General features: G+C 44.0%; 3 non-coding genes across 3 annotated transcripts; 1 reads left to right on the plus strand and 2 right to left on the minus strand.

Moving 5' to 3' along the window:
* Positions 1-3683: 3683 nt before the first annotated feature.
* On the minus strand, positions 3684-3847 carry LOC147271798 (U1 spliceosomal RNA). The gene has a single exon (XR_015116822.1). It is a non-coding gene; the product is annotated as a U1 spliceosomal RNA (small nuclear RNA).
* A 542-nt stretch (positions 3848-4389) lies between these two features.
* Positions 4390-4580, minus strand: LOC147271799 (U2 spliceosomal RNA). Its single transcript, XR_015117391.1, has one exon. It is a non-coding gene; the product is annotated as a U2 spliceosomal RNA (small nuclear RNA).
* Positions 4581-9331: 4751 nt separating this feature from the next.
* trnaa-agc (transfer RNA alanine (anticodon AGC)) lies at positions 9332-9403 on the plus strand. The gene has a single exon. It is a non-coding gene; the product is annotated as a tRNA-Ala (tRNA).
* Positions 9404-21753: the final 12350 nt, after the last annotated feature.

Consider the following 21753-nt stretch of genomic DNA (forward strand, 5'->3'; position numbering starts at 1 on the left):
ACAACCCCTCACAGGTCAAAGGTCACTGCTCTGAGGCGGACCAGTTTACTGTAACAGTGGTGGCACCATCCACTGCTGGCGCTCTCTTCAGTGCTTCTTGTTTCTGCCCTTTGTGTGTGAGCTCCTAGAGCAGCTGGTCCGCCCCCCCCCCTTTTCTTTTCTATTCCTCTAATTTATTTTTTGATTTTCTATTTTTGTAATTCATCATCGATCTCGGCTCACGGTCGCTACACTCTTGACCTCCTGTGAGCCTTGAAGAGAGAGAAGCCACCTTTGTGTTGGAGAAGAGCAGCTTAGTCCAGGCAGCCAGCAGCCTGAGACCAGAGGGTAGCCAATCAACGCGCTTCCCTTCTTCATCGAGCGAATCTCAGCGGGAGCCACGGTCGACGAGGTGGAGGCTTTGGAGGCCGTCCTCCCACCAGTTCGTTGGAGAGGCGTCGTACATCGATGGGAGAATCCAGCTGAGAACGTAAGCCGGTTACGTTGGTTTTCACCGATTCAGGCCTGGACTCCTGTCTCGCTGTCAAACTCCGCCTGACTCCGTAGAGCTGGTCAGCCTCCACTCAGTCCTCTTCATTTGGTTGGAGGTCACCATCGTTCATCCTACACACCTTTCCACCTGCCTCTTAGCCGTCTACTTGAAGCTCAGATAAATCCAGGCTAATTCATACCTGCTACTCAATATGGGCCTTAATTACTCTGCTGGAATTATCACTCTGTCTTAAGTGTTTTCTTAATTGTATTAAATCCTCTTTAATTTCCAAGAAGTCTTCCAACTCATTCATTCATGCAAGCCACTGATCCACAAGACCTCATTGATGAGCTTCAACCTGAGACTGATTGTTTCTCATTGGACGAGACACCCATTCAATGAGACTCATTGTCAGTCCATTGAAATCTACTGGTGTTCCTGGTGAGTTGATTTAACAACATGAGCTGACAGAATCTACGTTCAGGTAGGAACCACCACATCCAGGGGTCTGGACCTTTGAGCAGGCAGAGCCATCAAAGTAGCAGACTAAGCTAGCAGACATTAGCATTGAGAAGAAACTGATACCTGAGCCTACTTTTGGGTCTGGTCAAGTGATGACACAATAATATGACATCATTGTCAGACTGACGCCTGCTCAACACTGACCAAACGCCGCCCTATTGCATTGTGGGAAATTTCTGCTTGGCTCGCGTCCATCAAAACACACAAAGAAATTTCTCCAGAATCAGGATTGACAGTGGATACAATTGATTCCACACTGGTTTCGGGTGCAGGTGTGGAATTTCAGACACAGTCTGTGTTTGTGTTGTTCATTCAGTGATTTTTCTTACAATTCCCAATCAAAGCCCCACATTGCTAATGAACTCAAAATGATGCTAACAGTAATGTAGTGATAGTTGCTAATAAACTAAGTGATGCTGACAGTCATGTGGTTAGAGTTTCGATTAACCTCAAAGTGATGCTGACAGTAATGTAGTAAGAGTTGCTTCGAACCTCAAAGTAATGCGACAGTGATTTCAGAAGAATTGCTAATGATCTCAAAATGATGCGACAGTGATGTCGTAAGAATTGCTAATAAACTCAAAACGATGCAAACAGTAATGTAGTGATAGTTGCTAATAAACTCAGTGATGCTTACAGTCATGTAGTAAGAGTTGCTAAAAACCACAAAATAATGCGACTGTGATGTCGGAAGAATTGCTCATGATCTCAAAATGATGCGACGGTAATCTAGTAAGAGCTGCTAATAAATTCAAAATGATGCTAACAGTAATGTAGTGAAAGTTTCGAATAACCTCAAAGTGAGGCGGACAGTAATGTATTAAGAGTTGCTAATTACCTCAAAATAATGCGACAGTGATTTCAGAAGAATTTCTAATGAACTCAAAATGATGCTAACAGTAACGTAGTGATAGTTGCTAATAAACTCAGTGACACTTACAATAATGTAGTAAGAGTTTCAAACTCCCTCAAAATGATGCTGACAGTCATGTAGTAAGAGTTGCTACTAAACTCAAAATAATGCGACAGTGATGTCGGAAGAGTTGCTAATGAACTCAAAATGATGCTACAGTGATGTAGTAAGAGATGCTAAAAAACTAAAAATGATGCTGACGGTAATGTAGGAAGAGTTGAAACTAACATTAAAATGATGCTACACTGTTGTCATAAGAATTGCTAATAAACGCAAAATGATGCTAACAGTAATGTAGTAAGTGTTTCGAACTACCTCAAAGTGATGCTGACAGTCATATAATAAGAATTGCTACAAAACTCAAAATAATGCGACAGCGATGTCGGAAGAATTGCTAATAAACTCAAAATGATGCTGACGGAAATCTAGTAAGAGCTGCAAATGATCTCAAAATGATGCTACAGTGATGTTGTAAGAATTGCTAATGATATCAAAATGATGTGACGGTCATGTAGTAAGAATTGCTAATGAACTCAAAATAATGCCAACAGTAATGTAGCGATAGTTGCTAATAAACTCAGTGATGCTTACAGTAATGTAGAAAGAGTTTCGAACAACCTCAAAGTGATGCTGACAGTCATGTAGTAAGAGTTGCTACGAACCTCAAAATAATGCGACAGTGATGTCGGAAGAACTGCTAAGGAACTCAAAATGATGCTAACTGTAATGTAGTGAAAGTTTCGAATAACCTCAAAGTGATGCTGACAGTCATGTAGTAAGAGTTGCTACGAACCTCAAAATAATGCGACAGTGATGTCAGAAGAATTGCTAATGATCTCAAAATGATGCGACAGTGATGTAGTGAAAGTTTCGAATAACCTCAAAGTGATGCTGACAGTCACCTGGTTAGAGTTGCGAGTAACCTAAAAATGATGCTGAGAGTAATGTAGTAAGAGTTGCTAATAACCTCAAAATAATGCTACAGTGATGTCGGAAGAATTGTTAATGAACTCAAAGTGATGCTGACAGTCATGTCGTGATGGTTGCTAATAAACTCAGTTATGCTTACAGTAACGTAGTAAGTGTTTTGAACAACCTCAAAGTGAAGCTGACAGTCATGTAGTAAGAGTTGCTACTAACCTCAAAATAATACTACGGTGATGTCGTAAGAATTGCTAATGATATCAACATGATGTGACAGTGATGTAGTAAGAATTGCTAATGAATTCAAGAATGATGCTGACAGTAATGTAGTGATAGTTGCTAATAAACTCAAAGTGATGCTGACAGTAATTTATGAAGAGTTGCTAAAAACCTTAAAATAATGACACAGTAATGTAGTAAGAGTTGCTATGAAACTAAAAATAATGCGACAGTGATGTAAGAAGAATTGCTAATGATCTCAAAATGATGCGACAGTGATGTCGTCAGAATTGAGAGTCGGGGTTTTCCAAGTTGATCTCCTCCCACGCATGAATTCTCTGGTATCATTCCACTCACTGCGAAGACGAGCCGTGGATGTATTGTCCTGAGCCCAGGGCTTGTCAGATACCATGACCCTCAACTAAATGTGGCAGAAACCCTGCCCTCTTCATTTAGGGCTGGAAGGTGTGAGAGATACTGGGAGCTCATCGAGGCTACGTCCTCCACGGTCTCCTCAGGCTGGCCAGCACAAGAGGAGACCGCCAACTGGCCGGGACAGGCGGTCACCGTTGTTGTTGCCACCGCCGTGGTCGGCCTTTCTTTCTTTCTTTCTTTCCTTTTTTCACACGATCACAGGGAAGAGCGCGGACGCAGTCCCCCACTGTCAGAAATTATGCAGTTGAGATTCCCACATTTGGGGAATTCACCAGGGTCAGCACAGCCCCAGTGCAATGGCTGAGCCTCACCCGGGGAGAACCACCTTGCTGATCATGGTATCTCCCCTGCCAGGTAAGTATGACTCGCTGAGCTTAGGAACAGACATGAGCTCCAGGGACACAGCCTTCTGACTGACAGGCAGGGAGGCCGACACAGCGCCTGATCTTTCCTACCTTGTGCCAATCTGCCGCGTGCGCAGCCCCCTTTGTTTCTCACAACGATGCCGGATGTCGGATATCCCAAGCCCGGGAAGCTCAGGCACATTGAAGGTTCAGGTCTTTCAGAGTGCATTCCAAAGCCTTTTGGGAAAGGCTCCGAGAGCAGTGCCGTCAGCGGACCTCCATCCTTATCTGGAGTGCAAACGGAGCCACAACTTGACGCCCAGCGGCAGCGCGGGCGGAAATCCAGCCCCGGCCTCATGTGCAGCACTCGAGAGTTGGCCTGAAGAGCACGGGATTTGCTCCTGACAAAAGGGGAGGGGCCCGCACTGTTCCTGGAAGGCCATTGCGGCTGCAGGCTGAGGAAAAGCTGCAGTGCAGGAGGAGAACCCTGGTCCGGCTTTGGGTGGAGCAGGTGAGCGAGTGTCTGGCGGAGGCTTGTTTTATTTCCGACGAGAAATGCGGGGCATTGCACCACTCCTGGAAACACTGCAATACCAGGTTGATGCGTGGAAAGGACGGAGCAAGCTCCCGTTCCATCTCCCTGTTCCAAAAAGCAATTTAATATATGGTTCCCGGATGGGGAACGTACCAGATATTAAACTGATAAGAACAGATACTACACTTGATCTCAGCCAAAAGGCCGAGAAGCGATGCCTGTCAGCCACCCGACGTGAGAGCCAGCACCCCCGGTACAGCCAATCCCGGCCGCGGCTGTGGGCAGGAACTGCAACATTTTGGGTGGCGACACAAAATGCAGTGCCATAAACACTACACTAAACTCTTCAGACTATCTTACATGAGTGTATGTTATTGTTACGATGGTTTCTCTTCCTGGTTCCTGTCAATACATGTGCAGCTGTCAAGTCTTTAATCACTTGTTGGTGCAGCCTGATAATAAAGAATTACAAAAGTCCAGCCTAGATGGAACTCATACATGGAGTTTTAGACAACTGCTGGCCTTCATCCAGCTTTTTTGATAAATATAATTGAGTATCATCTGTGTAACAATGGAAATTTATGGACTGTTTCCCAATAATATGACCTAAAGGAAGCATACATAAAGTGAAGAGTATTGGCCCCAGCACTGAACCTTGAGGAACACCGTGTTTAACTTTGGGTTGTATAGAAGATTTATCATTAACGTCTACAAACTGAAATCAACCTGATGAATACGATTGAAACCACTTTAATGTTCCCTGAATGCACAGTTTAATCGTAATAATGGTACACTTCAGAATTAACGACAGCACATATACATTTGTTGTGTATGTACGCTGAACTTGAACAGTCCGTTGTCCCAATGGAGGCAAGTGAGAGTGAGGCCTGCAGCCAGACTACAAGGTCGGCGCTGCCACCCCAAGGGAGGTGGAGAGGGAAGAGGCAGGGGTCAGGAACACACGGGGGAAGGGGAGGGGAGGATAGTACACGCCATTTACGTCACCAAGGCAGAAGGAGTTCTCCTGGAGGATAAACAATGGGGCAGCCGATAAGGAAGCTGTGGGTTTGGGCGGAGGAGCACACATTCCAATCTGTCTTCTCTTTCAGTCCAATCCAAATTGTAAAGTTAAATTTCTGGTCTTCAACATCACTCTCCTCTTTGCAAAGCGGCCAACTGCTCCAAGATGGTTTCCATCTTGGGTTTCAGTTCAAGAGTCTGTTGTTGCCCCGCTCTGCCAACCTCAGTCATTGCGTTGTCAATGACTGAGGTTGTGTGAGCTGCACATCACATCAAGTGTTGATGCCCACCAAGGGGTGTCTTTTCAAAAAGAGGAATATTACGCCTCAATTTCACACAGACAAGACGGCAAATTTGGCACATTTTCTGTCTAAAAAGGGCTGGAGAGAGATGGAGGTTAGGGAGGAGAGGAGACAGAGAGGTGGGGAAGAGAAGAGAGAGAGACCAGACATTATGTTTGCTGCTCCATTTTGATTGTTGCTCTCCAGCTTCAGCTCAATAAAAACCTCTTCATCACATCAGTCCCATGTGGAGCTGCGTTGTTCCAACAACACTGAGATCTCAGCTCATAGCAGTTCTACAATAAAGGTTCCAACACAACGTTCCATTGATCCATGAACAAAGCAGGCAGTGAGACCATGATGATGTCACATCTGTCCACTGTCCAGATGTCAGAGCTGAAAATGATAGGATGCCATGTTCCCTTCAACAACAGTCCAGCAGAAAGCCACCATGAAGACCTGAGGAGGAGCATGGCAGCTCACCACAGTCAGGAACTCCCAGTCACCTCAACAAGGTTTCTGTCCACTCACGTTCAACCAGACCAGCAGATCACCTGCATCCCCACTGCCTCACCACCAGAGGGCAGTAGAACATCAACCATAGAGGCTCCCACTGAGGAATGAACACCACCACCAGCAGACCGCTCTCCCTCCCTGACAGCATTTAAAGGAGATGAATGATGGATCATCAAACTCCACCATTCACTGTGACTCAGGGCCGCTCCTCTGCTCTGACTCTCTTTGATTGTTTGTCTTTGTTTTATTCAATCAAGTTGTTCCTCCTCTCTCTCTTCTTGCTGCTCTACCCCCCCCCCATGTGATGTCTACTACCTCCTCCTCCTTGATGACAGTCATTGTGAAGTCAGGCTGAGGTCTCTTCATCAGCCCTCCTCTGCTTTCTGAGCCACAAACAGTTTTTCTGAGTCGCTAAAACCCCGAACTCCATCTTGAACCCAGACTCTCAGAAGCCTGACCACATTTACTGAACTGGTCCCTCTTTGGTGAAACCATCACCACGTTTCTGAAGGCTCTGAATGTCCTGATGCTGATGTCATTCTGCTTCCTCTGACACAGGCAGCTTTGGTCCGTTCTGGCACTGTGACATCAAAGACTAAATTCTGAGATCAAGAAGAACATTTACAAAACATGAACAAAACTTGATGACAGAATTCTTTGTCCTCCTCCATCACCGCGATGCCATCGATGGTCCGTTACTGTTGCAGTGCAGTAACATCATGAGTTGTGTCAAACCATCTCTGTCAACTCTGCGAGTGTCTGGAGTGACGTCTCCAAGGACACTTGCTGCCAGGACTACAGAGTAAACATCAACATCTGTTTGCATCTGGCTTCAACTGTACTTTTCCTCTAGGTTCAACTTTGCTAGGTTACAGTGACTTGTGTACAGAGTAGTGACTTGATCAGCTGGTGGTGATGATGTAGCTTTAGGATGCTAACACAGTTGTTACTCAGGGCACCGCTGGTTGTGATTTAGAGTCCAATGAGAAACGCTCAGTCTCAGGTTCCAGCTTATCAGTGGGTTCTTTGAGGGTCAGAGACTTACATACAAATATAAAAACCAGTTGAAACACTTCCTGGAATTTTAAGAGGATTGAATACAAACAAGGAAGCGTGTAAGACAGAGGAATAATAATACCAGTAAAGCAATGAAGGCACATGGAGGATCAGACATGAATCATAAGATTTATCTGAGACTCAAGTGGACGGCAAAGGTAGCAGGTGAGAAGGTGTTCAGGATGAAGGGTCAGTGACCTCCAAACAAAGAAAACTACTGAATGGAGGTTGAGCAGAGTCTGAGGAGTCAGGTGGAGCTGGCAGTGAGACAGGAGTTGAGGCCTGAACAGATGCAGCACTGGTCTTTGTTACTGTGACAGCACGACAACCAACAGGACCTGCTCACGTTCTCAGCTGGATTGTTCTCATCAATGTACGGAACCTCTCCAACGACCTGGTGGGGGGACGGCCTACCAAGCCTCCATCTCAACGACCGTGGCTCCCACTGGGATCCGCGATGCTCTTCTCAGGCACAAGGTGGCTTCTGTCTGCTGGTCAGGATGGAGATTCAAGGCTCACGGGAGGTCAACAGTATTGTGACCGTGAAAAGGGGGAGAGGAGAAGTTCTGTTTAAAGTTAAAGAACAAAGAAACAAAAAAGTAAGCAGAAGAGGAAGAAAAGAGGAGAGACGGACCAGCAGCTGGAGGAGCTCATGGAAAAATAAGAAGCGCTGAAGAGCCTGAACCCAACCCAACTGTAACGGATGGTGTCGTGACTATTATAATAAACTGGTCCGCCGTGGGGGTGACCTTTGACCTGTGTGGGGCTGCTGGCCAATCAGCACCCTTTGCCGTCCTCAGTACTTCTCAGATATTCCTGTATTAAACGGGTCAACAGAGGGCAGTCATGCATCCCTCAGATCCTCTAGAGCAGGGGTTTTCAGTTAAAATTCTCCTGGGTCCAGTTTTCAAACCTCTTCAAGCTTGGGTCTGGAGGCCTAGCACAGTTTTTCATGACTGCTGATTTCAGTGATGGGCCCACGCCTGCATGTTAGCCAGCAGTCGAGCTGTGCTTTATGATCCAGGGGCATCTTTAGCCGATGGAGGTAGACTTTAAGCCTGTTGTATCAGTGTCTGTTTGGTCAACAATGAACTTTCAGATCGAATGAAGTCGCCGGCATTTCAATAATAGTCGTTTTTATTGTCTGCTTTTTTCAACATTAACCTTAAACCTATTGTCCAGCAGGGGGCAACATAAAGAGAAGAGTGTATATGACTATGTGAGTGTGTGTGTGTGTGTGTGTGTGTGTGTGTGTGTGTGTGTGTGTGTGTGTGTGTGTGTGTGTGTGTGTGTTTTGAAGACGACTTCTTGACTCCATTTTTGTTGTCACTCTTCTCTTAATTTTCAGTTTCACTCATTAAAATGAAGTTGTACGTCAACAACTTTGGTCTTTAAGCTGACAAACACACCACACGTCACTCACTCTATAGATTAAATCTGCTGATAACACAAAACACGTGACCTTGTGACCCTGCATGACGTTTTGCTCCAACTTTCCAGAACTAATAGGAGGAACAGCATGGATCGTTCTGAGCAAGAACTCTGACATCACCATCGTCATGAACAAGAAGGCAGTCGGACTCAACTTCAACAAATCTGAAATGTCCCCTTAAGCTCCTGCTACTTTGAACTGATGCCTAAACCTTCAGTTTCCATTCATCACTCAGAACCTCTCACAACCACAGAAGAACAAGCAAAGGTTAGGAGCAGTAAAGCCTTCAATAATGACATCATCATGTTTGAGGGTTTTCTTTCCTCAAACTGTTTCTACCAACACGACAGAATCCTGGAAATATTTCAGGTGTTGACCTCCCAGCAGCCTGAAGGTCAACCTGCATTATCTGTTATGTTGCTGAGCAGAGGAAGGAGCTCAATGGTAGAGCGCTAGCTTAGCATGTGAGAGGTGGTGGGATCGGTGCCCTCGTTCTCCAGAAGACTTCAGCTTGTTCTGTTGTTGAGCTCTGATGAAACCACTGACTTTGAACCACACACAAAGTGAAGGAGTGACTTAAGATTGATGGCACCTGAGGAACTTCTAGGTTTCCTAAAATCAACTGGAAATTCATTCACCAGTTAAACAGTGACTCTACCAGAGGGGGTGTAGCTCAGTGGTAGAGCGCATGCTGAGCATGTGTGAGGCCCTGGGTTCAATCCCCGGCATCTCCAGCTGGTCCTGTGTAGCCTTCATCTTGTCAGCTCAAGTGATCCTTAAATGTGACAACAGTTGATTCACTATCAGAAGACATCTTCTACATGTTCAAGGTGGGCGAACTGTCCACAAATGTTCAAAATTACTTTTGAAAATGAAAACATAGATCAAACCTGCCCTGTCAATCACCCACAATGGGCGGATCGTCCCACTCCCTATCAGGTTCCCCACTCCGTGACCCAGGAGGCTCCCTCTCCCTATCAGGACTAGAAATCCATTGGGGTCTCCCTGCTCAGGTAGGAGTCCTGCCCACAACGTTAAGCTGTTGATGTTCTAGAGGAGACAACATCTGATCTTTGTTAGATCCACCAGTCAAAGGGTTTCTTTAAAGGCTGTAGCAGCTGAGAATGAGGGATTAATAACCATCTTAGTGAGGACATTTTGAAACATGATGACATTTTATTGACTTGTAGCACTGCAAAAATCATCCCCCCTCCAAAAACCCTCTTCTCCAACTCTGTACTCAAGTTGTCTCCTCATCAGGCACCACAGGATCCAGGACGTTCAGTCAAAAAAATCATGAGTGATTTCAAAAATGGCCATCAGACACAAAATAAGACTTCAAACAGGTTTACAATTTTATTTTATGTTAACACATTTTGTCCATTTTGCCTCCACACTGTCCTTCATCACAGCATTTAACATCAGGACTGCTCCCAGATCAGCTCCATGACCTCATCCCTGCACCAGAGTACCGCCCAAGTTCATCAAGGATGGCCAACATGAGAGGGTCTAGATTCACCTCCATCTTTGGAGGCTGTTGAATTTCCTCCTGAGGACCGTCAGGCTGTTTCCTTACTTTGCTGTGACCCAACAGCAGACAGCAACAAGGACTGTGGTGCACTTGGTAAAACCACCATCTGGAGTCTGGACCAAGATGCTGATGTGATCCTTTGATGAGTTTAGAATCAGTCAAAGATCAAAGACTGAAGCAGGAGATCAATGCTCAGAGCCCAGGGATCAAAGACAGAATTCAGAGATCAAAGACAGAATTCCGACATCAAACACAGAATTCAGACATCAAACACAGAATTCAACTATCAATCAATGTGAGGAACCAGCGTCTCATGTGAAGATGCTTCTGAACTCATGAAGTGAAATCCTACCAAATAGAGATGAGTGAGTCCAACTGGGACCTGAACAGGGTGTACCCCGCCTCTTGCCCGTAGATGCTGGGATAGGCTCCAGCCCCCCCGCGACCCTTAATAGTAAGGAATAAGCGGAAGATGACGATGGATGGAGTCCAACTGGACCTGAACAGGAGAGAAATAAAGGAGTTGTTATGTAATTGTTATTTATTTCCAGGCCAGGTGAGGGTTGGATTTTGTTCGTTCATGTTGAAGTGAACTGACAGTGGGACTGTGGACCTGGGCTGAAGTCCAGCTCACTGCTGGTTTAATAAAACCACCTGATTGTTTTTCCTATCAGCTCTGATCTGATGGAAGAAACAAAAAGCCAAACTTCATTCGTCCGTGTCCAAACTCCACGTCTGTTGATGTACAGCACTCCAGTTATTTGTTTCTTTCCAGACAGAAGCAGGTTGGTGGAGGAATAAAACCTCAACAGTGAACAAACAGCAATGAGAGAAGTGAATCCTGCACTCAGAGAAGTTGTGTCTGCACTCGCCAACCAGGAAACGCGTCTATCTTCTGTGTGAGTGAGGCAGCTGCTCAGAGCTGCGTTTCTCAGCTGTGTGGGGGCGGGACTCTGTGTGTGATTGACAGGTCAACTGTCTGCCAGACAATGTTGTGGGGCACAAACACAAAATGCGAGGTGCCATTTCCATTCTGGGTCAATCAGCTCTGGGGCCGTTTTGTCTTTTGAATGAAGAAATGCGTTCATTTTGGGTAGCAGCTTGTAAAAATGCCCCGGCTCAACCACCAGACCTCTGTGTACACTGTCAAGAAAAAAAACTATTAAAAAAAACATTAAAAAGTCTGTCAGCAGAGTTTCCAGACGAATACCGTCAAATTACAGTAATGAACTGTTCCACAAAATTACATGGAATAAACTGTAAAAATACACAGCAGGTTTCACAGGCCGGACTCATTAAATTACAGTCCATTTAGTGTTGATAAATGTGCATTCAACTGCAGGAAAACAGGCCCATCATGGAAAAACACATGAAGAACAAGGACCTTTCAGGTTCTTCTCTAAGTTCAGGGCTCTTACTGGTTCATGTATGAAACAAACCAGTCTATGAGCAGGAATTTCCCATTAAAAAGTTCATTTGACAGTGGAAAAGCAAGCATAGTGCATTAAAATAGCCAAGTTTAAGGTCAATCACTGTCAATTGAAGCTATTTAGTTGTTACTTTATGAAACTGAGCCAACTTTCTACAGTGATTTCCTGTTAGATTCTGGTTTCTCCAAGTATAAAAACTACAACCATGTATAAACACAGAATCTGTACTTTGAACAATAGAGAATTTCTGCATATTGACAGTATCAGTCCATCACTTTAGAGGATTGGAATGTAAAATAATCATTGGACAATGGAAATCATTTATCCTTTAACGAAACAACTTCAGTGCAGAGTTGATAACTGCACTTCAAACTTTGAACTGGTGTCCACATCAATGTGGAATTTGAGGAGGCCACAGCCACCAAATTTCCCAGAGTTCTTGACTATTTGCAGTCTCTTTCCTTGGAGAAGTCAAGTGGAACTACAAGACGAGGAGCAGAAATCCAAGCTGCTGGTGGACCACGTGGTGCTGTGTTGATGCTACTTTCCCACTCAAAGGGGATCGTGCAGGAATGTTCCACACGGTTGACCAAACTTCCATTGCAGAAGAGATTCAGGCAGTTCCACCCACGCCATGCATCCTTGTATGCTGTAAGTGTGAGGCAATACAATACAGTATGTTTCAGTGACATACATTGAGACAGAAGACCTGGGTTTATTGGGTGATGTTTACTGACATGCCAATTGGATTGTGGTGCCAATATGGCTGACTTGGTCGGTGTAAATCTTATCATCAATAAACAAAGTACACACAAATGTTGAAATTACTTTTCTCGACTTTAGTCCCCAAAGGAATTTCAGGCACCTGAAAGAGACTTTCATAAATCTGTGTGTGTGTGTGTGTGTACAGTACATGTCCCCAAAATGGACAATAAAATTATTGGTCCCCAATCTCAAGGATAAAATGATGCTCCAGTGATGTGGTGAGAGTTGCTACAAACCTCAAAATGATGCTGCAGTGATGTAATGAGGGTTTCTACTAACCTAAGAAATGATGCTACAGTGATGTAGTGAGAGTTGCTAAAGACCTCAAAATGATGTTTCAGTGATAAAGTGAGAGTTGCTACGAACCTCAAAATGATGCTCCAGTGATGTAGTAAGAGTTGCTAAAATCTTGAAAATGATGCTTGAAATTAAAGATTAAATAAACTGGAGATATCAACTACTGCTTTAGATCATTTCCACACAAACCTTTCTGGTTGGCAAACATATGAGGCTCAAGGACCTGAACCAGTTCCCTGAACCCTTCCCTCTCAACAGTGCTGAGGGGCTGGCAGTCCTTCAGGATGAAATTCAGCAGAGCCTCATCCAGCATCTGCTTCCTGGAAGCTGGATGGTTAAAAATGAAGGAGAGAAGAAATGAATAGGAATTAATGATCAATGAAGCAACTGTGAGTCAGTTGGAGAGTGGCTGTATACCTGAGTTGATCCTGGTGGATCTGGGACTTCATTCTCATGCCTGGCCCCATCATGCCTCAGCACTGAAGAGGTGCTTTTGTTGAGATGAGACGCTTCTGTCCAACAAATGCGACATTCAACCTGCAGAAAAGAACATGAGTACTCAGCTAAAAGTTCCTTTCTTCATGGTGACTGGTGTTTCTTAGTCTTAGACCACCAGGTTTCCAATGAGGTGTATCGGATACGTTGTTGTGTGCCGCTGAAATCCGTCCAATTCCGGCGTTGTTTCCTCATGAAATATGTTTGCCTTAAAGCTCATTAAAGTGTTGAACCACAATATCGTTCACCATAACTTAGTCAACTTCAAGATAACCTACTTCTACATTCCAGTCCCGGCTGCTCCTGTTCTGCTGCAGTCCAGAAAACAACAAGCCGATACAATTGGCGCTCCTTCCCACAGCTCCGGCCCGGATCCGCATGGTTCCGCTGACTGACTGTGAGACCGCTCCCTCCAGAGTGGCACAGCCCGATGGGGTCCTTATCTGGCACGGGGGCGTAAAACAGGTGAGACTGAAAAGCCTGGTTTATTCTGCGTCGAGGGAACGCGTTGCTCTGCTCTTCACCGCCAAGCCGCTAGGGGGTGTGGCTTTGTCTTTGTATTGTTTACGGGGCTCTTGTCGGATTCCTCGGTTTTCTTCCGGTCACAGACAACAATTGTTGGCCATTTGTCAGTCTTTGTAGTGCCGCGAAGAGGAGTTGTAGAGGTGGTCGTACTTGAGCACCTCCTCGATCATCCTTTCTTCAGCTTGGTCCATTTTTTCTTGGAGCCTTCACCACAGAAACTTTGAAAATGGTGGTGTTGCTGTGCCGCGGCTGAACCGGACATAACGTTCTGAGCGGGACCAATCACAGTCCTCGACGTTGACGTCACCACGCGTCGACGCGATGCGTAAGCAGGATTTTTTGGAGGCGCGTTTCAGGCTACGGCGTACGGTCTGCGTCGACGGCGGAGGTACGAATACTACTCGACACAGAAGCATAAATCAGGCTTAAATCAGGCTTTATCGTCCAACAGGAAGTTAGCATGTCAGGGATGAGAAACGCTTATCGTCCAACAGGAAGTTAGCATGTCGGGGATGAGACACGCTTATCGTCCAACAGGAAGTTAGCATGTCAGGGATGAGACACGCTTATCGTCCAACAGGAAGTTAGCATGTCGGGGATGAGACACGCTTATCGTCCAACAGGAAGTTAGCATGTCGGGGATGAGACACGCTTATCGTCCAACAGGAAGTTAGCATGTCGGGGATGAGACACGCTTATCGTCCAACAGGAAGTTAGCATGTCGGGGATGAGACACGCTTATCGTCCAACAGGAAGTTAGCATGTCGGGGATGAGACACGCTTATCGTCCAACAGGAAGTTAGCATGTCGGGGATGAGACACGCTTATCGTCCAACAGGAAGTTAGCATGTCAGGGATGAGACACCCTGATAGTCCAACAGGAAGTTAGCATGTCAGGGATGAGACAACCTGATAGTCCAACAGGAAGTTAGCATCTCCATGGTTCCCTTGACCAGAAGCCAGTGGGATCGTTCCATTCTGACATCTTGATTGACATTTGTCCTTCTCTTAGCTAAATAGCTGGCAATCATTTGAAAAAAACCTTGATTTACTTTTTGTATTTTGATCTTCAGCTCATTTGCATACTTTTGTTAAAATTCTCCCCTTTTTGTCTTTTTTTTCTGCTGTTTTTAGCACAAAGTCCACCTGGTGCCTAAAGACCAGTTCAGCATGGACTACGTTGAACCTTCAGTCCGCTGCATCAGCACCCATGGACGGTTCCCCCCTGACAGGAGGATTCTGGTGAGGAACATTAGTGGGACAGCACTCTTGTTAGAAGGGTTCTGATCCACCTTCCCTCCCCCTGTAGCTCCTCCTGTGTCCCCTCAGCGCTCTTGTTAGAAGGGTTCTGATCCACCTTCCCTCCCCCTGTAGCTCCTCCTGTGTCCCCTCAGCGCTCTTGTTAGAAGGGTTCTGATCCACCTTCCCTCCCCCTGTAGCTCCTCCTGTGTCCCCTCAGCGCTCTTGTTAGAAGGGTTCTGATCCACCTTCCCTCCCCCTGTAGCTCCTCCTGTGTCCCCTCAGCGCTCTTGTTAGAAGGGTTCTGATCCACCTTCCCTCCCCCTGTAGCTCCTCCTGTGTCCCCTCACGTTTCCAAACTCCCTCCCACTGGCTGGTGCTGAAGGAGGGCCAGAGCTCCTCCTACAGGAGCCCATCCTGGCCTCCCCCGCTGCAGCTCCTCCACTGACCTCCCACCAGAGAGATGAGCCCCCTGGTTCAGAGGTGACAGACCACCTCTGGGAGCAGACAACAGAGACCACATCAGGCTGGACTCCGTGCAGGTACGGAGGCTGACGGCTGCTGAGTGAGTGAGTTTACGACGCTCCCACCACTGCTGCTGGATTGATTTAACACATCTGGAATATTTAGATTTATTCTGGGTCAACATCTGCATCTGTTGAAGTCCTCAGTCTCCATGCAGGTGGTGTTGTTCCAGATAAAAGGTCTCAATAACAGCATCACTCCAGGTGAAACCATTCCAAAGAAGGCTAAGTGGAGCTGGCATATCAGCCCCCAATGGAAGCCTGCTGCTGCTGCCAAGCTCTCCATGTCATCATGGAAAAGTTGATTGTTCAACTCAATGTTTTTCCCATTGGGAGGAGATTTGTTGTTCCACCATGAAGTCTTTTCTGGTGATGAGTTTGTGTGTTGTAGTAGCATGAAGATATCTTGTTATCATGATCAACTCCTCTGGCCTGGTGGAAGAACACTGCTGTGTTTGGATTCAGACGAGTCAAATCTGAACCAGGGACTTGTAGTTTTATCCTCGGTCTCTGGACTCATAAAATGGAGACCGGCCCAGTTTGACACTTTTGAACTCCTCCATGATGTTCAAATCTCATGACTGAGATTCGTGATTGGAAACATCGGCGGTTCAGCAAAGAAAACATGTACCATTGAACATCGCTCTCATCCTTCTACTCAGAACGCTGCGGTGGACTCCACCGTGTCCAGGCTTTGGGCAGATACGTCTTCATCCTCCACCACCACCAGCCGCTCCACCCCACCCACCCTGTGCAGGTCTACATTACCAGGGTCGGATCTGGCAGGGTGGAGGATCTTTGATTCATCTTAGCTTTCCTGCTCCGGCTGTTTCAGAAACATTAAAATGGAGATGGTTGTTTGTGTCTTTCAGGCCACGCCAACGCCTCCTTCTGTCCCCACGCTTATGGCTGCCGAAACGTGCCGGTGTCTGAAAACCAGATCATTCTGGATGTGCCGGACCACCAGGTCCTCCTCACCTGCAGGTTTGTGCAGGCAGAGCCCTGTGGTGGTAGGTTTCCTGCTCCTCTGCTGGACTGATACCCTCTCCCTTTCCCCACATGTATCTGCTGTTTCTACTCTGTGCCTCCTTCTCCTCTGTCAGGCCTGGACTTCTTCCTTCTGTCTCTCCAGGATCACGTCCTGGTGGTGCCTGAGAGCAGCTCCAGCTCCAGCTCCCTGAACCAAGAACCACTGGAGAAATCTGACCACTTCATCAGCAACTGTGGCCTCAACAGCTTTCATGTCAAGTCGGTGTCTCTCAGCCTGAGTTGGTCCCTGTTCTGTATCCCTGAATGTTCTAGAGGAACTAAACTGGGCCTGACTGGGACGCTTCTGTCTGCTCAGATTTGGGTTGTGAATGCATTCAGATGTCATTTACAAGCATTGGAACTAAAGACCTGAGCCTCAAGAATATTTAGTTCTTGATTTACTTTCTCTTGCAGGGTTTCATTTTGTGCAAATTTTCTTGTTAAGATCTTTGTTTTTTTGTTGTCCTTCCATTTAGCAAGTTTGGCTAAGAACCGTTTCCCCACTAAACTAATTTTCCTAAAATGTCTCGCTAACGTTTCCTTTTTCTCTGTCGTCCCTCCTGTCCTTCGTCTCCATTCTGTCTCAGCTCAGCTGTGTCTCTTGGGCTCTCTTCACCAATGGCGCCCTGCCTTGTGCCTGCCATGAGGTTGGAGCTGAGAGTGACACCTGAAAGTCATTTGGTGGTCGGTGCCGCTGCAGGCCCCATGTGATTGGCCGAGACTGCTCCATGTGGGCCGCGGGTTGCTGGGGATTCCCCACTGCAGACGTGAGTGTCAGATTGGATGAATGATGAGTAATAAGGGCTTTTAATGATGAGTGAGAGGACGGACCAAAGCAACCTGTCCAACCATCAGAGGACAGTTTGTTGTTCTAGTTTCAACTCTTTCTACATCACTGTCAGCATCATTTTGAGTTTATTATCAATTCTTACTACATCACTGTCAGCATCATTTTTGAATTCATTAACAATTATTCCTACATAACTGTAGCATTATTTTGAGGTTTTTAGCAGCTCTTATTAAATTACTGTCATCATTTTGAGGTTATTAGGTTTAGGTTATTATCTTACTAGATAACTCTCAGCATCATTTTTAGGTTACTCGCAACTTTCACTCCATTACTGTTACCATCATTTTGAGTTCATTTGCAATTCTTACTACATCACTGTCGCATCATTTTGAGATCATTAGCAATTCTTCTGACATCACTGTGACATTATTTTGAGGTTCGTAGCAACTCTTACTACATTACTGTCAGCATCACTTTGAGGTTATTAGCAACTATCACGACATTACTGTTAGCATCATTTTGAGTTTATTAGCAATTCTTACGACATCACTGTAGCATTAAATTGACTTCATTAGCAACTCTTACTACATGACTGTCAGCATCACTTTGAAGTTGTTCGAAACACTTACTATATTACGATCAGCATCACTTTGAGTTAATTAGCAACTATCACTACATTACTGTCAGCATCACTTTGAGGTTATTCAAAACGTTCACTCCATTACTGCTAGCATCATTTTGTGTTCATTAGCAATTCTTACTAAATCACTGTCGCATCATTTTGAGATCTTTCGCAATTCTTCTGACATCACTGTCGCATTATTTTGAGGTTCGTAGCAACTTTTACTACATTACTGTTGCATTATTTAAAGTTTCGTAGCAACTCTTACTACATTACTGTCAGCATCACTTTGAGTTTATTAGCAACTATCACTACATTACTGTTAGCATCATTTTGAGTTTATTAGCAATTCATAGACATCACTGTAGCATTAAATTGAGGTTAGGAGCAACTCTTACTACATGACTTTCAGCATCACTTTGAGTTCATTAGCAACTATCACTACATTACTTTTAGCATCATTTTGAGTTTATTAGCAACTATCACGACATTACTGTTAGCGTCATTTTGAGTTTATTAGCAATTCATAGACATCATTGTAGCATAAAATTGAGGTGAGGAGCAACTCTTACTACATGACTGTCAGCATCACTTTGAGGTTGTTTGAAACACTTACTACATTACTGTAAGCATCACTGAGTTTATTAGCAACTATCACTACATTACTGTTAGCATCATTTTGAGGTTAGAAGCAACTGTTACTACATGACTGACAGCATCACTTTTAGGTTGTTCGAAACACTTACTACATTATTGTAAGCATCACTGAGTTAATTAGCAACTATCACTACATTACTGTTAGCATCATTTTGAGTTCATTAGCAATTCTTCCGACATCACTGTCGCAATATTTTGAGGTTCGTAGCAACTCTTACTACATTACTGTAACCATCACTGAGTTAATTAGCAACTATCACTACATGACTGTTAGCGTCATTTTGAGTTCATTAGCATTTCTTCCGACATCACTGTCGCAATATTTTGAGGTTCGTAGCAACACTTACTACATGACTGTCAGCATCACTTTGAGGTTATTCGAAACTTTCACTCCATTACTGTTAGCATCATTTTTTTTTCATTTGCAATTCTTACAACATCACTGTCGCATCATTTTGAGATCATTAGCAATTCTTCTGACATCACTGTAGCATTATTTTGATGTTCGTAGCAATTCTTACTACATGACTGTCAGCATCACTTTGAGTTTATTCGCAATTATCACTACATTACTGTTAGCTTCATTTTGAGGTTAGAAGCAACTGTTACTACATGACTGACAGCATCACTTTTAGGTTGTTCGAAACACTTACTACATTATTGTAAGCATCACTGAGTTAATTAGCAACTATCACTACATTACTGTTAGCATCATTTTGAGTTCATAAGCAATTCTTCCGACATCACTGTCGCAATATTTTGAGGTTCGTAGCAACACTTACTACATGACTGTCAGCATCACTTTGAGGTTATTCGAAACTTTCACTCCATTACTGTTAGCATCATTTTGAGTTCATTAGCAATTCTTACTACATCACTGTCGCATCATTTTGAGATCATTAGCAATTCTTCCGACATCACTGTCGCAATATTTTGAGGTTCGTAGCAACTTTTACTACATTATTGTTACATTATTTTAAGGTTCGTAGCAACTCTTACTACATTACTGTCAGCATCACTTTGAGGTTGTTCGAAACTCTTACTACATTACTGTAAGCATCACTGAGTTTCTTAGCAACTATCACTGCATTACTGTTAGCATCATTTTAAGTTCATTAGCAATTCTTCCGACATCGCTGTTGCAATATTTTGAGGTTCGTAGCAACACTTACTACATGACTGTCAGCATCACTTTGAGGTTATTCGAAACTTTCACTCCATTACTGTTAGCATCATTTTGAGTTCATTAGCAATTCTAACTACATCACTGTCGCATCAGTTTAAGATCATTAACAATTCTTTTGACATCACTGTCGCATTACTTTGAGGTTCGAAGCAACTCTTACTACATTACTGTCAGCATCACTTTGAGTTCATTAGCAACTATCACTACATTACTTTTAGCATCATTTTGAGGTTAGAAGCAACTCTCACTTCATGACTGTCAGCGTCACTTTGAGGTTGTTCGAAACACTTACTACATTACTGCTAGCATCACTGAGTTGATTAGCAACTATCACTACATTACTTTTCGCATCATTTTGAGTTTATTAGCAACTATCACTACATTAGTGTTAGCGTCATTTTGAGTTTATTAGCAATTCATGGACATCACTGTAGCATTAAATTGAGGTTAGTAGCAACTCTTACTACATGACTTTCAGCATCACTTTGAGGTTGTTTGAAACACTTACTTCATTACTGTAAGCATCACTGAGTTTATTAGCAACTATCACTACATTACTGTTAGCATCATTTTGAGATCATTAGCAATTCTTCCGACGTCACTGTCACAATATTTTGAGGTTCCTAGCAACACTTACTACATGACTGTCAGCATCACTTTGAGGTTATTCGAAACTTTCACTCCATTACTGTTTGCATCATTTTTTGTTCTTTAGCAATTCTTACTACATCACTGTCGCATCATTTTGAGATCATTAGCAATTCTTCCGACATCACTGTCGCATTTTTTTGAGGTTCGTAGCAACTGTTACTACATGACTGTCAGCATCACTTTGAGGTTATTCGAAACACTTACTACATTACTGTAAACATCACTGAGTTGATTAGCAACTATCACTACATTACTGTTAGCATCATTTTCAATTCATTAGCAATTCTTTCGACATCACTGTCGCAATATTTTTAGGTTCGTAGCAACTCTTAGTATATGACTGTCAGCATCACTTTGAGGTTATTCGAAACGTTCACTCCATTACTGTTAGCATCATTTTGAGATCACTACCAATTCTTCTGACATCACTGTCGCATCATTTTGAGATCTTTAGCAATTCTTCTGACATCACTGTCGCATTATTTTGAGGTTCGTAGCAACTCCTACGACATGACTGTCAGCATCACTTTGAGGTTGTTCGAAACACTTATTACATTACTGTAAGCATCACTGACTTGATTAGCAACTATCACTACATTACTGTCGCATCATTTTGAGATCATTAGCAATTCTTCTGACATCACTGTCGAAATATTTTGAGGTTTGTAGCAACTTTTACTACATTACTGTCGCATTATTTTGAGGTTCGTAGCATCTCTTACTACATGACTGTCAGCATCACTTTGAGTTTATTAGCAACTATCACTACATTACTGCTAGCATCATTTTGAGTTAATGAGCAATTCTCACGACATCACTGTAGCATTGAATTGAGTTCATTAGCAACTCTTACTAAATGACTGTCAGCATCACTTTGAGGTTGTTCGAAAGTTTCACTCCATTACTGTTAGCAACATTTTGAGTTCATTAGCAATTCTTCCGACATCACTGTCGCATTATTTTGAGGTTCGTAGCAACTTTTACTACATTACTGTCGCATTATTTTGAGGTTCGTAGCAACTCTTACTACATTACTGTCATCATCATTTTGAGTTTATTAGCAACTATCACTACATTACTGTCTGCATCATTTTGAGTTGTTGAGCAATTCTCACGACATCATTGTAGCATTAAATTGAGTTCATTAGCAACTCTTACTAAATGACTGTCAGCACCACTTTGAGGTTGTTCGAAAGTTTCACTCCATTACTGTTAGCATCATTTTGAGTTCATTAGCAATTCTTCCGACATCACTGTCGCAATATTTTGAGGTTCGTAGCAACACTTACTACATGACTGTCAGCATCACTTTGAAGTTATTCGAAACTTTCACTCCATTACTG

This window comes from Aulostomus chinensis, chromosome 1 (genome assembly GCF_037954235.1).
Source record: "Aulostomus chinensis isolate RoL2024-O1b breed Wild chromosome 1, RoL_Achi_v1.0, whole genome shotgun sequence".
NCBI lineage: Eukaryota > Metazoa > Chordata > Actinopteri > Syngnathiformes > Aulostomidae > Aulostomus > Aulostomus chinensis.